This window comes from Bison bison, unplaced genomic scaffold, assembly GCF_000754665.1.
Source record: "Bison bison bison isolate TAMUID 2011002044 unplaced genomic scaffold, Bison_UMD1.0 scf7180017864376, whole genome shotgun sequence".
Classification (NCBI taxonomy): domain Eukaryota; kingdom Metazoa; phylum Chordata; class Mammalia; order Artiodactyla; family Bovidae; genus Bison; species Bison bison.
Genome location: NW_011494948.1, coordinates 13,909,902 through 13,926,261, shown reverse-complemented (window position 1 = coordinate 13,926,261; position 16,360 = coordinate 13,909,902). Strand labels below are relative to the sequence as shown.

At 41.2% G+C, this 16,360-nt stretch overlaps 1 protein-coding gene and 1 pseudogene across 1 annotated transcript in view; both read left to right on the top strand.

Annotated features, from left to right (window-relative positions):
* Positions 1-14,656, top strand: part of LOC105000970 — a 35,741-nt pseudogene extending 21,085 nt beyond the window's left edge.
* The window catches only part of SLC24A2 (solute carrier family 24 (sodium/potassium/calcium exchanger), member 2), a 284,020-nt gene that overhangs the window by 167,661 nt on the left and 99,999 nt on the right, over positions 1-16,360 (top strand). The gene's annotated exons all lie outside the window — the stretch shown is intronic.

The following is a 16,360-nucleotide window of genomic DNA, read 5'->3' as shown; positions in this document are numbered from 1 at the left end:
GTTTCTCATGATGTACTCTGCATATAAGTTAAATAAACAGGGTGACAGTATACAGCCTTGACGAACTCCTTTTCCTGTTTGGAACCAGCCTGTTGTTCCATGTCCAGTTCTAACTGTTGCTTCCTGACCTGCATACAAATTTCTTTGTATTGACTTGTATTTCTTGACTGTGTGATCCACACAGTCAAAGGCTTTGGCATAGTCAATAAAGCAGAAATAGATGTTTTTCTGGAACTCTCTTCCTTTTTCCATGATCCAGCGGATGTTGGCAATTTGATCTCTGGTTCCTCTGCCTTTTCTAAAACCAGCTTAAACATCAGGAAGTTCACGGTTCACATATTGCTGAAGCCTGGCTTGGAGAATTTTGAGTATTACTGTACTAGCATGTGAGATGAGTGCAATTGTGCAGTAGTTTGAGCATTCTTTGGCATTGCCTTTCTTTGGGATTGGAATGAAAACTGACCTTTTCCAGTCCTGTGGCCACTGCTGAGTTTTCCAAATTTGCTGGCATATTAAGTGCAGCACTTTCACAGCATCATCTTTCAGGATTTGGAATAGCTCAATATCAATATCACCTCCACTAGCTTTGTTCGCAGTGATGCTTTCCAAGGCCCACTTGACTTCACATTCCAGGATGTCTGGCTCTAGGTCAGTGATCACACCATCATGATTATCTGTGTCGTGAAGATCTTTTTTGTACAGTTCTTCTGTGTATTCTTGCCATCTCTTCTTAATATCTTCTGCTTCTGTTAGGTCCATACCATTTCTGTCCTTTATCGAGCCCATCTTTGCACGAAATGTTCCCTTGGTATCTCTGATTTTCTTGAAGAGATCTCTAGTCTTTCCCATTCTGTTGTTTTCCTCTTATTTCTTTGCATTGATCACTGAAGAAGGTCTTTCTTATCTCTTCTTGTCTATTCTTCGGAACTCTGCATTCAGATGTTTATATCTTTCCTTTTCTCCTTTGCTTTTCGCTTCTCTTCTTTTCACAGCTATTTGTAAGGCCTCGCCAGACAGCCATTTTGCTTTTTTGCATTTCTTTTCCATGGGGATGGTCTTGATCCCTGTCTCCTGTACAATGTCATGAACCTCATTCCATAGTTCATCAGGCACTCTATCTATCAGATCTAGGCCCTTAAATCTATTTCTCACTTCCACTGTATAATCATAAGGAATTTGATTTAAGTCATACCTGAATGGTCTAGTGGTTTTCCCTACTTTCTTCAATTTAAGTCTGAATTTGGCAATAAGGAGTTCATAGTCTGAGCCACAGTCAGCTCCTGGTCTTGTTTTTGCCGACTGTATAGAGCTTCTCCATCTTTGGCTGCAAAGAATATAATCAATCTGATTTTGGTGTTGACCATCTGGTGATGTCCATGTGTAGAGTCTTCTCTTGTGTTGTTGGAAGAGGGTGTTTGTTATGACCAGTGCATTTTCTTGGCAAAACTCTATTAGTCTTTTCCCTGCTTCATTCTGTATTCCAAGGCCAAATTTGCCTGTTACTCCAGGTATTTCTTGACTTCCTACTTTTGCATTCCAGTCCCCTATAATGAAAAGGACATCTTTTGGGGGTGTTAGTTCTAAAAGGTCTTGTAGGTCTTCATAGAACCATTCAACTTCAGCTACTTCAGTGTTACTGGTTGGGGCATAGACTTGGATTACTGTGATATTGAATGGTTTGCCTTGGAAACGAACAGAGATCATTCTGTCGTTTTTGAGATTGCATCCAAGTACTGCATTTCGGACTCTTTTGTTGACCATGATGGCTACTCCATTTCTGCTGAGGGATTCCTGCCCACGGTAGTAGATATAATGGTCATCTGAGTTAAATTCACCCATTCCAGTCCATTTTAGTTCACTGATTCCTAGAATGTCGATGTTCACTCTTGCCATCTCCTGTTTGACCACTTCCAGTTTGCCTTGATTCTTGGACCTAACATTCCAGGTTCCTATGCAATATTGCTCTTTACAGCATTGGACCTTGCTTCTATCACCAGTCACATCCACAGCTGGGTATTCTTTTTGCTTTGGCTCCATCCCCTTATTCTTTCTGGAGTTATTTCTCCACTGATCTCCAGTAGCATATTGGGCACCTACTGACCTGGGGAGTGTCTCTTTCAGTATCCTATCATTTTGCCTTTTCATACTGTTCATGGGGTTCTCAAGGCAAGAATACTGAAGTGGTTTGCCATTCCCTTCTCCAGTGGACCACATTCTGTCAGATCTCTCCACCATGACCCGCCAATCTTGGTTTGCCCCACGGGCATGGCTTAGTTTCATTGAGTTAGACAAGGCTGTGGTCCTAGTGTGATTAGACTGACTAATTTTCTGTGCATATGGTTTCAGTGTGTTTGCCCTCTGATGCCCTCTTTCAACACCTACCGTCTTACTTGGGTTTCTCTTACCTTGGGCATGGGGTATCCCTTCACAGCTGCTCCAGCAAAGCGCAGGCATTGCTCCTTACCTTGGACGAGGGGTATCTCCTCACAGCCACCCCTCCTGACCTTGAACGTGGAGTAGCTCCTCTAGGCCCTCCTGCGCCCGCACAGCCAGGGCTCCTTGGACGTGGGGTTGGTCCTCCCGGCCGCCGCCCCTGGCCTTGGGCGTGGGGGCGTGGGGTAGCTCCTCCCACCCACTGCCCCTGGCCTCGGGCTTAGGGGCATGGGGTATCTCCTCCCAGCCGCCACCCCTGACCTCAGACGCAGGGTAACTCCTCTCGCCACTGCCCCTGACCTCGGACGCTGGGTATCTCCTCTCGGCCGCCCCCCCTGACCAGACTATGGATCCTAGTACTAAATAGTATTTTTTTTTAACATAACCTTCTTAAATCCAGACTATGGATTCTAGTACTAAATAGTATTTTTTTTTTACATTTATACATATCTGTGTGGTCAGTATTGTCTAACAATGAGCTGATACCAAAGTCAGGAAATGAATTTTGTGTCCAGAGCAATTTTTTAATGAACCAAATTATTTTTACTGATCTGTTCTCATGGGTTTGTGGGATAAATAGGAAAGAAGGAAGTCATAACAAATAAAATAGATGCTTTATTTTACATACACTTAATAACTAATCAGCCTTGGGGACAAAATTATAAATATAATAATAGTTGATCATGTTTCCCAGGAAAACATCTTAGTAGTATTAGCCAGTTAAGGCAACATGCCACCTATTACATACAGACAAAATTCACACACATAATATATTAATGATTATGTAGGAGAATGACCATGTCCTTAAAGATAACATGTGAAATGTTCGCATGATACCTGCCACTTACTTTAAAATGATTCAGAAAAAAATATAAACTTATACATATATTTATAAAGCAACTATAGAAAATGCTAATTATTACTGAATGTAAGTGGCATTTCATTGTACACTCTTCAGGCTTTATCGATATTTGATATTTTTCATTATAGGTCCTTAAAGAATAAACATGCATTATTTTGGGAGAAATGTCGACATAAGCACACTCTTTCACTCTTGGACTGGATTCTCTTCATTCAATCAGTGAGCATCATTTTCCCACAGGAACATCCTTTTGCTGTATTAGAATCCTGTCCTAAGGTGTCCAGCATTTCTATAGCTGAGTAAATAGTAATCTTTCATTGGTAATATTATACAACATTGTATGATAGATCATCAGCATTTAAGATGCTCTCTGATGGCTCAGTGGCAAAGAATCCTCCTGCAATGCAGGAGACCCAGGTTTGATCCCTGGGTTAGGAAGGTCCCCTGGAGGAGGACATGGCAACCCACTCTAGGATTCTTGTCTGGTGAATCCCAGGGATTGAGGAGCCTGGCGGGCCACAGTCCACAGGGTCACAATGAGTTGAACATGACTGAAGCGAGGGAGCATGCACATGCACACACATACACACACTGGGCAGTAAGCTTGTGCCCTGGAATCTGCTGCAAAATGAAGTCTCCGGAACTATCAAGAAGTTCTCAGTGTATAAATCCAAGGCTTCAGAGCCAGGAGCAATTAGAAAGAAAGCTATTTCTACAGGATATTCCTCATGTCATTTTCTCCTGCTTCTGCAACAGATTTTTAATTCCAACACTGAAAATAGTGCTGAGTATTTGGCCAAGAAGAGGGTACTGTCTGTAACGTCAGATCTTCCTGGCTCCATTTGACACTAATGCAGTTAGGATTCCCAGAGCATATCTTTTTCCATTTCTGTTACTGCAAGGCTATGTCTGTTCTCAGTGGTACACTGCTTCCGTTGTGCTATTGACAGATAGCAGATAAGATATGCCTTTGGAGACCGCAGCCACTAGGTGGATCCAGAAATTTTATTTTAAGGCCTAAGCCAAACTCATCAGTCCATTAGTACTTCATTAGCAAAAATAGAGCTGTCCTTACTTCATGACGGATCTCAATTTCATCTCCATTTTTCTGGTTTGCACTTTGTATGATTGAAAGGATATATGATGTTGGAAATAATAGCTTATTTTTTTAATTGTGTACTTTTTGTTCAAAGCAAGGCTAATGAATAAAGCTCCAGATTTTCTTGAATAACTCTAGGAAGGTTAGAGGGCTTCTATTTTCTGAATAAGTTTCCTTCGGTCCCACATGGAAGGTGAATTCAGAGCGTGTTTTATGTTTACTTGGGGAATGCAGAGAGTGATGCCTTGGACCTAGAGAAGTATAGCCTTAAGAGCACATAGTTTCAAGTTAGATTTCCTGTATTTCAACCCCAGTGCCTTCATTTACTACCTGTATGACTCTGAGCAACTCAGTTAACTTCACTAGACCTTCCACACCTAATCTTTAAAATGGATATAATAGCAATTAGACATCCATAGGAAAATTGGATCATGACCAAAATACATATTTTATACAAAAATTAACTCAAAAAAAAAAACACCACTCAATACTCTGTAATAGCCTGTATGGGGAAAGAATCTTAAAAAGAATGGATCTATGTATATGTGTAACTGACTCACTTGACTATACATGTAAAACTAACACAACACTGTAAATCAGGTATACTCCAATTTAAAAAAAAAAATGGATCAGGGACTTAGATGTGAAACATAAAACTAAAAATGTCTAGGAAATAAATAGAAATAAAATCTTCAGGACTGAGGACCAGGCAGAGAATTCTTAAATGTGCTACCAAACCTGATGTGTCAAAGGAAAAAAATGGATAAATTAGACCTCATCAAAATTAAAAACTTTTGCTCTGTGAAAGACAGTGTTAAAGAGATGAAAGTACTAATTACACATGGGAAAATAATATTTGCAAACCACATATCTGGCAAAGGACTTGTATCTAGAATATGTAAAGAACTCTTGAAAGTGAATGTCACTCAGTCATGTCCGACTCCTTGCAACCCCATGGACTGTAGCCCACCAGGATTCTCTGACCATGGAATTCTCCAGGCAAGAGTACTGGAGTGGGTAGCCATTCCCTTCTCCAGGGGATATTCTTGACCCAGGGATCGAACCTGGGTCTCCTCCATTGCAGGCAGATTCTTTACTGTCTGAGCCAAAGAACTCTTGAAACACAACATTTCAATTAGGAAGTGAACAAAAGAGAGGCCAAACATGTCACTGATAAAGATATACAAACAGCAAATAAGTACATGACAAAATGTTCAACATCATAGGCCATTAGAGAAATGCACATTAATACCACAATGAAGTATATCTATTAGGACGGCTAAAGTAAGAAGTAGCAGTAATACCAAATGCTAGCAAGACTGCAGAAAAAACTGGGTCCCTCGAACATTGCTGATGGGAATGTAAAATGGTACCACCACTCTGGAAAATAGTTTGGCAGTTACTTTTAAAACTATAGATGGGTTTATAACCAAGAAATTATCATCTTTATGCATATATATCAAAGAAATGAAACTTTTTTTTTGCAGAAACTTGTACATAAGTGTTCTTATCATCTTTATTCACTGTAACCCCAAACTGGAAATTATGCAGATATTTCTCAGTAGATGAATGTGGTTGATCCATATCATAGAATACTACTCAGCAATAAAGGGAGCAAACTATTGATAACTATTGATATCTGTTACAGCGTGGATAACCCTTAAGGAAATTAAGTAGAAAAAGTAAGTCTCAAAAGCATATATACTTCATGATTCCACTTATATAACCATCATGAAATAATTATAAAGACAGGTAACAGATTAGTGAGTACCAGGGGAGAGGGATGAAGAGAGAAATGGATGTGAATATTAAAGGGTACCACAAAGGAATGTTATGGTAATGGTAAAGTTAAGTATCTTGATTGCAGTGGTGATTACAGGAAGCTTCACATGTTGGTTTAGAGGTTAAAGCATCCACCTAGAATGCGGGAGACCCGGGGTTCGATCCCTGGATAGGGAAGATCCCCTGGAGAAGGAAAATGGCAACCCACTCCAGTACTCTTCTTGCCTGGAGAATTCCATGGAGGGAGGAGCCTGGTAGGCTACAGTCCATGGGGTCGCAAAGAGTCGGACACGACTGAGCGACTTCACTTCACACATGTGATTGAGCTGCATGGAGCAACACAAACACCATACACACTATATACAATCACAAGTAAATGTACACAAGAGTGGCAAAATTTGAGCGAACTCAGTAGATTGGCCATGCCAGCTTTCTGGGTTTGATGCCGTACTATGGTTGTATAAAATGCTATCTTTGGGGGAGGCTGAGGAAAGTGTACACAGCACTCCTCTGTACATTTTTCACAACTACCTGTGACTCAATAATTATTTCAAAATAAGAGGGGTTTTTTTAAATGCTTCTTAATAGAACCTTCCACCTAAAATGATCATGAGGAGTAAATGAGCATTCAGCACTATCTCAAGTGTAGTTAATGCTCAATAAAAGTCAGCAGGGATTTTATATATTAATGGCTGCCTTTGCTACTTAATTGGAAGACTATCTATGTCTTAGAAGGGAGATTTAAACAGAATATAAGTTATACAAGAACAGGGATTTGGGCTGTTTTATTCCCTAGAACATCCTCACCTAGAACAGTGTAATGTATATAAGGTGCATGCGAAATACGTGTTGAAGGATGGATGAAATCATCTTGAAGGTGCCATGAAGGAAGATATCAGGCAGGTAGAGCATGAGGGAATAACTTAATAATATCCAAGGTAGGACACAGATAAAGTAGCTAAAATGGCAATTTGTCTGGGCTACCTATGAGAGCAAAGAATAGGAAAGACAAGTGGTCCGAGTAATAACTTTAAACCTTAATGTGATTCTCATTATTGTAGATGGCATCAGCCTTAGGGGGAAAATGGAGTGGTAGCTGTCATTGTGTCAAGCCCCAGTGGTGGGATTCCTAGTCTTGACTGTGTACCTTACTTTTCTAGGGTGTGCATGTGTGTAATGGACAGTGTCCAGTGGAACTGTTCCTTCCTGCCATGTTCTCCTCTTCAGTACCTGATGGTCCCGTTCCATTCGATGCTTCCACCACACCCCCCTCTGCCACTACTATGGCAGGTCCCGTTCAACCACCAGGAAGACTGACTCTCTTAGTTTAAAGGACCATGCAATAGTGTTTGGGCACAAGGTCTAGGGACTAAGCCAGAGAATCGGTACCACTCTGTATTAATCCAATGAGTTTCTACTGACCACGTGCTAAGCCCAACACTCGATCCAGGCCCCTCAACTCTTTCCTGTATCAGAGTGATTTTGCTGCCTATCTGAGCATCCTCCTTCCTTTCAAAACTCTATCCCACAACTTCCTAGCTGTCCATCAAGAGATTGGTGTTTGCTGAGCACCTGCAGGGCGCTGGCACACAGGCAGACAAAACACAAAATGCAGAGATGTGTAACATGTAAGACACATGCCACAGAGTAACTAAGCCCACGTGCCACAACTATTGAGCCAGAGCTCTAGAGCCCACGAGCCACCACAGCTGAGCCCACGGGCCATAACTACTGCGGCCTAAGCACCTAGAGCCCATGCTCTGCAACAAGAGAAGCCACCGCAATGAGAGGCCAGTTCTCCACAACAAAGAGTGGCCGCCGCTCACTGCAAGTAGAGAAAGTCTGAGAGCAGCAATGAAACCCCAGCACAGCCATAAATAAACACATAAATCCTTTTTTAAAAACTGTGGTAGAGAATCAATGTACTGCATTAACGAGGTAGCAGTGTACTAAGAGACCATAAAAGTGAAAAGGTACATATTTCCAAATCACAAAGCTACACTACATTCAAATTATAGTTTTTTGTTCTCTTTGAAGTTCAGTTTATTTTTTTCTTTAAAGTCTGAATGTTTTTTAAAAACATTGGCAAGGAACTTTGTTGCCAATAGTATCATCAAAAATTAAATCACATCTTCAATGTTATTCTTTTCAAGATGTACTTTATCTAGTGCCCTTTGCTATATATTGTTTATAATTTTATAGACACAGTCATGTCTTTTGTATTCTTTATAGTGTTTGCTAACCTCTCTCCAAACAAAAATGCATGCTAAATCCAGGACTAGTAAACTAAAAAAAGTATGAATACAGAAGTGATGGTCAGGCCACAGTTAATACACTTAAGAATATATGTATTTTTTTTTTGACCACAGCACTTGTGGAATCTTAGTTCCCTGACCAGAGATCAAACCCAGGCCTGCAGCAATGAAAGGACAGAGAGTTCAGAGTCCTAACCACTGAACTGCCAGGGAATTCCCAGTATATGTTTAATTATACCAGTTTTAAGTGATCTAACTACTACGTATTCTTTCTGTCTAATTTTATGATAATAACATATTCGGGAATGTAACTACCTGAAGACAGAGATTTTTGTCAGTTTTGTTCATGTGTGTATCCCTAGGAGAATGCCTGGCCTGTACGAAGTGTCCAAAAAGCATTATCCAATAAATATTAAGTGATGGGCCAAATAACTTTTCTTTATTCAAAACTTGCTATTCAGTGTCTTCCATTGATTGCTTCAGACACTGGGAATGTGATTATTGCATTTTTGAGTTGTTTTTTTCTTGAAACAAAGAAACAGCACCAGTCTGTCAAATGTCAGAAATAAATTGAAGAGTGGGCACACCATGCTTCCAAAAAAACTTGAGTATAGACTAGTATCACATGGCCACGGTGAGAAATGGACTACCTAAGAGAGGACCCCACTCTTTCCACCTGCTACTAAGCTACAAACTCCTTAATACAAGTCAATGTGATATATGGATAAACTAGTTTGAAGTGTTACTTGAACCTATGCTGTTTTGAAGGTCATAAACATGCCTCTATGACCTTCAAGAGATATTCAGAGGAAATTTTATGACAATTGTAGACAAGTCTAAATAATAATGCTGGAAGAGACAGAAGACCAGAAAATAACCTCTCTACTTTTTCTATTCCCAGGTACCAACTTTTTGTACCGAATGAACACAAATAAAATCTGTCATTTCTGCATCCACAGCAATCACTTGGCAATGATTTTCTGGTTTCCATTGGAAGTCAGAGCTCATAAATAGTTCTTAATATACATAAGCTATTTTTACTGTATTTGCAGTTTCCAGCCTCCTTCCCACAGGCCACTGCAGGGAAAATTCCACTTTCTTGTTTCCCCAGCACTTCGAGAGACTCTGCAGCCCAGGTGTCTGAGTTCATATCCCAGCTCTGCCTCTTACTGGCTACATGGCTGTGGACAAATTATCTAACCTCCTTCAGCCTCAGGATCCTTATGTATTACAGGGGGCAGGAGTGGTGATAATACCTGCTATTGTGAGGATTCAATGAGATATTATATATGAAGCCCTTGGCACATGTTGAGCTTTCAATAAATATTGTCCATTATTACTAGAATTTGCTTCATTTACCGCAGATTATTCTGTGGTAATCCAGCACCAACATTTGTTGAACTTTTAAGTTCACATCATCTTAGACCCTCTTTCCTTAGAAGTCAGGCAATCTGGATTTAATATATGAGCACATTGGAGTTCTTTACCAGTCAAAGGAAATTTGTGTGACTAATGCCAGAACACCAACAGATTGTGTTTGATTGGCATATCAAAATGGTTCATTAGTAATTGTGAGAACTGCTCAAACAATACAGCAAAGTATTATATTGGTAACATCTGGATTTTTCAGGGGGAGGTGAGAGATGGTAGTAGTTGTTGGGTTGTTAATTCCTAAATTAAGTGAATTAACAAAGGTGCTCGGTATCCCAAGTACAGAAACACACCTGGGGCACTTCATCCTTCTCTCTTTCCGTTTATAAAATGAGGGGTTAATGTCTTCTATGTGCCTATTTAATAAGAAGGATTCAATAAGGACTATAAGGAGTAGATTTAAATAACCATCATTACTACTAGTTTAGGCTGTGGAGCAAGCATCAGAGGAGCTTTGGTTCCTGACGAAGGACCCCGCAGTCCCCACTCCTCCTGAGTGGCCTCACTCTCTCCTGCCACCTGGTTGCACTTTAGTGGCCACGTCAAGAACGATAGGAGGCAGGTGAATCCTGCTTTCAGTGATCTTACAGTCTCCACTATTTGGGGGAGTTGGGTGTGCTACACACCCAGTACAACTTACCAATTTAGAGAGAAGCATTTAAACTCCTTTTCTGTTTTTATTTTGCTTTCTCCAGCTTTATTGAGATATAATTGACATATAAAATATAACATCTATACATTTTGGGGTCCTACCTTCTCTGACTCTTTTAGTCTCCAGAACTTCTTGATCAAAATCAGGCCCGCTAAGGTATACGAGATGTGAAATGCAAGCCTTGCCTTGCCCGTCCTCTATCCTTCAGACAATGCTGATTCATGGGACAGGGATGGAACCTGAAGCCAAGCCAAGGAAATATAATCTGTTGTGTCATCTCCTCTTCCCTTGGCTGCCAACCTCGGACATGCACAATTAACTGTACTCTGGCATCCTAAACAAATCATCTTGCACCATCCTGACCGGTGGAATTTTCCTACTTCACATAGAAACCACCCTATTCTCTAATCCCATTCACAACCTTGAACCTACTTTTGTCATAGAGTTTGTCATTATAATTTCTTGTAGCTCCTGTTATTAATAGTACTGATGAGAGCTAATACATAGTGTTTACCATGTACCAAACATCATCTAAGTGCGTTATGTATATAAACTCATTGAAGCCTCCCAACAACCCTCTGAGGCAGTTACTATCATTATCCCCATTTGACAGATGAGGAAGCTAAAGCATAAAGACATTAAGTAACTTGTCCAAAGTCACAAGACTAATAAGTGACAAAAATAGGAAAATGAACCCAAAGAGTCTGGACCTGAATTCCACATTCTTAATAACTACACAAAACCACTTCTCATCCTACGTTATTTCTTCTCTTGTACAACTATTTAAAAGGTAAAATGTTGTTCTTTGTCTCTAAGCAATTTTATTCCATTTCCTTTTTTTGAAGCCTATCTATTCTTCTGAAATTTCTTTCCACTATTCCAAATATTTCAAGACCATGAGAATTACTTGGATAAATCATCAAAACACTTTGTTTGCAAAGTGTGAGTTTTCACTACTGTGCTTTTTACTTGATTTTAATCCTTTCTCTCCATCCCACCCCATCCTAATGTGTTTCTTTAAAACCAGAGTGGGTATTATTGCAAGTGGGTATTATTGCTGTCTGGGCGGCCGCCTTCAGCACTTCACTAATCTTTGAGAGTCTTACTTTCCTAAAGGACAGTGACAGTGGCATAATTACCCAGCAACCAGTGGTGAACATAATTTGAATTTAAATCTCTTAGTAGTCCTTTCTTTAGCGCTTCCCAGTTGGCTCAGTGATGAAGAATCTGCCTGCCCATGCAAGAGATGCAGGTTCGATCCCTGGGTCAGGAAGATCCCCTGGAGGAGGAAATGGCAACCTACTCCAGTATTCTTACTTGGAAATCCCATGGACAGAAGAACCTGGTGGGCTACAGTCCATGGGGTCACAAAGAGTCAGGCACAACTTGGCATACTGAGCACCAGTCCTTTCTTTAGGAATTTATTTAATCTCATTCCCCTTAATATTTTAGGGAGTATGTTAGGGGCACAATAAAGGGAGGCAAAGGGACATGATTTTGCATCTGATTAAGAAATGGTTGTGTTTCTTTCCTTTTAGATTTCTGATCTGAAGCTTTTACATAGTTTACCTAGTCTTCTCATAGGCTTTGAGGATTATTCATTTTTAATCAGAAGAGAGATTTTAAATGTTTTTGCTTATTGCAGGTAAATATACTGAAAGAACAAGGAGATATCATTTCACACTTTCTTGTTAATTTTTTAAATGAAAATCAGTCATCCCTCACCCGAATCACACTTATGACAAAATAATTATACTTTTAGGTCTTTTCTTAAGGACTTTATAGTGCCTCTGAGTCCTTGGCACACTGAATTTAGGTACATTTCACAGAACTTCGTCAAAGATTATGGTGGTGGAAGTTTATGGTTGTTACTTGATTGTTGTGAAAATTTGCTTGTCTTTCATATCTGGTTTTTTTTTCTTTTTATTATTATTTTTTTTTACCTTACAATATTGTATTATTGGTTTTGCCATACATCAACATGCATCTGCCACGCGTGTACATGTGTTCCCCATCCTGAACCCCCCTCCCACCTCCCTCCCCATACCATCCCTCTGGGTCATCCCAGTGCACCAGCCCCAAGCTTATGCCAGGTCATCCATCCTTTATTTTACACACTTGTCTTTTGGCACATGAAATCTTCCCAGTAACCCATCTGATTATGTAATTTGCAGGTGGGTGATTACTACTCAGAGTAAAACAGGGGCTGTGTATTCATGATGTAGCTAAACTCTGGAGTATTTACCTGATGTTTATGTGTGTGAAGTGGTAATGGGGTCTGTGTGTGGGGCAAGGCTCTCTACAAAGTCACATCAAAACTACACTTTGCACAAAAACAGAAATACAGACCAAGGGACCAAGATAGAAAGCCCAGAAATAAACCCATGCACCTATGGGTACCTTATTTTTGACAAAGGAGGCAAGAATATACAATGGGGGGCAAAGACAGCATCTTCCATAAATGGTGCTGGGAAAACTGGACAGCTACACGTAAAAGAATGAAATTAGAACACCTCCTAACACCATACACAAAGATAAACTCAAAATCAATTAAATACCTAAATGTAAGACCAGAAACTATAAAAGTCTTAGAGGAAAACATAGACAGAACACTCAATGACATAAATCAAAGCAAGATCCTCTATGACCCACCTCCTAGAGTAATGGAAATAAAGACAAAAGTAAACAAGGGGGACCTGATTAAACTTAAAAGCTTTTGCACATCAAAGGAAACTATAAGCAAGGTGAAAAGACAACCCTCAGAATAGGAGAAAGTAATAGCAAATGAAATACCGACAAAGGATTAATTTCCAAAATATACAAGCAGCTCATACAACTCAATGCCAGAAAAACAAACAACCCAATCAAAAAGTGGGGAAAAGACCTAAACAGACATTTCTCTGAAGAAGACATACAGATGGCTAACAAACACATGAAAAGATGCTCAACTTCGCTCATTATTAGAGAAATGCAAATCAAAACCACGATGAGATATCTCCTCACACCAGTCAGAATGGCCATCATCAAAAAGTCTACAAACAATAAATGCTGGAAAGGGTATGGAGAAAAGGGAACACTCTTGCACTGCTGGTGGGAATGTAAATTGATACAGCTACTATGGAAGAAGGTATGGAGATTCCTTAAAAAACTAGGAATAGGCAGAAGAAAGGTATGCGGGGGAAAGGTGATCACTTACTCCAGCCATCTCGTCTACAATAACTTGACTGAGGAACACAAGGGCCGAGTGGCCTTCGCTTCCAGTTTCCTGGCAGGAGATGCCTCCCTGCATATTGAGCCTCTGAAGCCCAGTGATGAGGGCGGGTACACCTGCAAGGTGAAGAATTGAGGGTGCTATGTGTGGAGCTACGTCATCTTAAAAGTTTTAGTGAGACCATCAAAGCCCAAGTGCGAATTGGAAGGAGAGCTGACAGAAGGAAGCGACCTGACTTTGCAGTGTGAGTCATCCTCTGGCACAGAGCCCATTGTGTATTCCTGGCAGCGAGTCCAGGAGAAGGAGGGAGAGGATGAACGTCTGCCTCCCAAATCTAAGATTGACTACAACCACCCTGGACGTGTCCTGCTGCAGAATCTCACCATGTCCTCCTCTGGGCTCTACCAGTGCACAGCAGGCAATGAGGCTGGGAAGGAGAGCTGTGTGGTGCGAGTGACCGTACAGTAAAACAGATGTACAGAGCGTGGGCATGATTGCAGGAGCAGTGACAGGTATGGTGGCCGGAGCCCTGCTGGTTTTCCTCTTGGTGTGGCTGTTGATCCGAAGGAAAGACAAAAAGAGATATGAGGAAGAAGAAAGACCAAATGAAATTCGAGAAGATGCGGAAGCCCCGAAGGCCCACCTGGTGAAGCCCAGCTCCTCTTCCTCGGCTCGCGAAGCTCTCGCTCCGGCTCCTCCTCCACGCGCTCCACCGCCAACAGCGGCTCCCGCAGCCAGCGGACCCCATGCGCCGAGGCGGCGCGGCGGCAGGGGCTGGCCACCCACACCTACGGCCCGATGGGGCCCGAGGCCAGAAGTTCTGAACCAAAGAAAGCCCCCCATGCTACCCTGACCAAAGCAGAAAACACCCCCAGCACGATCCCCAGCCAGAGCAGAGCCTTCCAAACTGTTTGAGTTAGAGTGGACTTGACTCGCCGGCTTTTCCCAGGCGTCAGGGCTCTTCTGGTCATCAACGCTCAGTCACCAGCCACACGACCCTCCTCGAGCCCAACAAGGGGTCGTTTAAGTAGCAGCAACCACTGCACGGAACAGATTCAAATGAACACTTTTCTTACATGACACCAAACGAGGAAAAGGATGTAAGCTGATCATCTCCAAAAAGGCACCTCACTGTGCCTTTAGACCAGAGTGGGTGGGAAATGGGGGCCCAAATCTGGGTGTTTGGGGACCAGGAGCCGTGGTGAAAGAGTTGGGGAAAGGGGAAATGAACACACTTAGAACTTCTCACTTGCAGTTTTGTATCAACACGTTGACTCACCATTGTCAAGAAACGAGGTGTTGTTCATAAATTTTCTATGCATTTCTGCAAACCTACTGGATTATTATGACTATTCAGAGTCAAGCAGAACCTACAGCCTTATATTACACCTATTTGCACCATGAGAAACTCCAAAAAAGGAAACACATCTCTTCTATCCTGACTTGACTTCATTTACCACAAAATTTGGGTATTTCAAGAGGAGTTGAAATAGTGGGAGATGGAGAATGATTGAACTTTTCCACGACTTATTGGTTGAATACCAATAATCCACGATCAATCTTCCTACTTATATTGAACCATAAAAGAAATAAAAAAGGAGTTCAAAATGTGTAATGAGGGACTGTGAATAACTTTCCATTTTGATGTTCAGAGGGCCACTGACAAATATCAGAAATATATGCTGGAATAATTGTGGATTTTCCCTCAAAGTGGATGTCTCTAAGGATTTTCTGCTGGGTATCTGTGGAGCAAGAAAATAGGTGTTTTAACATTTAACAGTCTCCTTAGATGGAAATCTTTGAGAGAAAAGGTCTTTTCAGGATGCTGGAAGATCATCCAACAAACCATTACAGTCTCTTCTTTCTGTGAACATATGAAGTCAGAATTTCAAGACTGACTAGACCAGAAAGGGAGATTACATCAGTTTTCTCTTAGTATGTCAAGGAGTGATATCAGAAGTTCAGTATTGCACCAAACTTAGGAGTTTCCTCCACTTCTTTCCTTTCAGGAGGATGTGAACGTGGGACTTGTATTGATTCTAGGCCTTAAATAATCAAACAGATCAGGGATTGCCAACATTTTCTGGTGGCACTGCATGGACATCATAACATTCCCTCCTGAGAGGCTGAGACAGACAGAAATTCAGTACTTTCTCAGTTTAGCCTGTAAGGAAGCCTAGCTCTAGGCTGGAAGGAAAGGAAATGAACATTTAGGCAAGAGATGGTGAGGATAACTAGTGGGTGGCGGGGGGATCTGGGTTAGTGCCTGTTACATATTGTCAGCATTTTGGAAAGATTTGCGGAAATGATTCACCAGGATAGCTCTCACAAGAGCTGACTCATGGGAGAAGAAAGGTGGGGTCTGCGAAATAAAAAGAAAGCAGCCTCCCATACAATAACTTGCTTTTTTAATAGTTTTGACTACTCTGCTAGTCAAATTCATCCTACAATTCATTGTTTAGCAAGAATGCCAAACCTGAAATAGCCCTTCAAACTCTAAAGCAAATGTCAACAGGTCACCATTGGTAGAACAAAATGTTTATTATTATTAAAAGGCCAAGAAGTCCCTGGCAGGGCAGTGGTTAGGACTCTGCTTTCACTGCTAAGGGTGCAGTTTCAGTCACTGGTCAGGGAA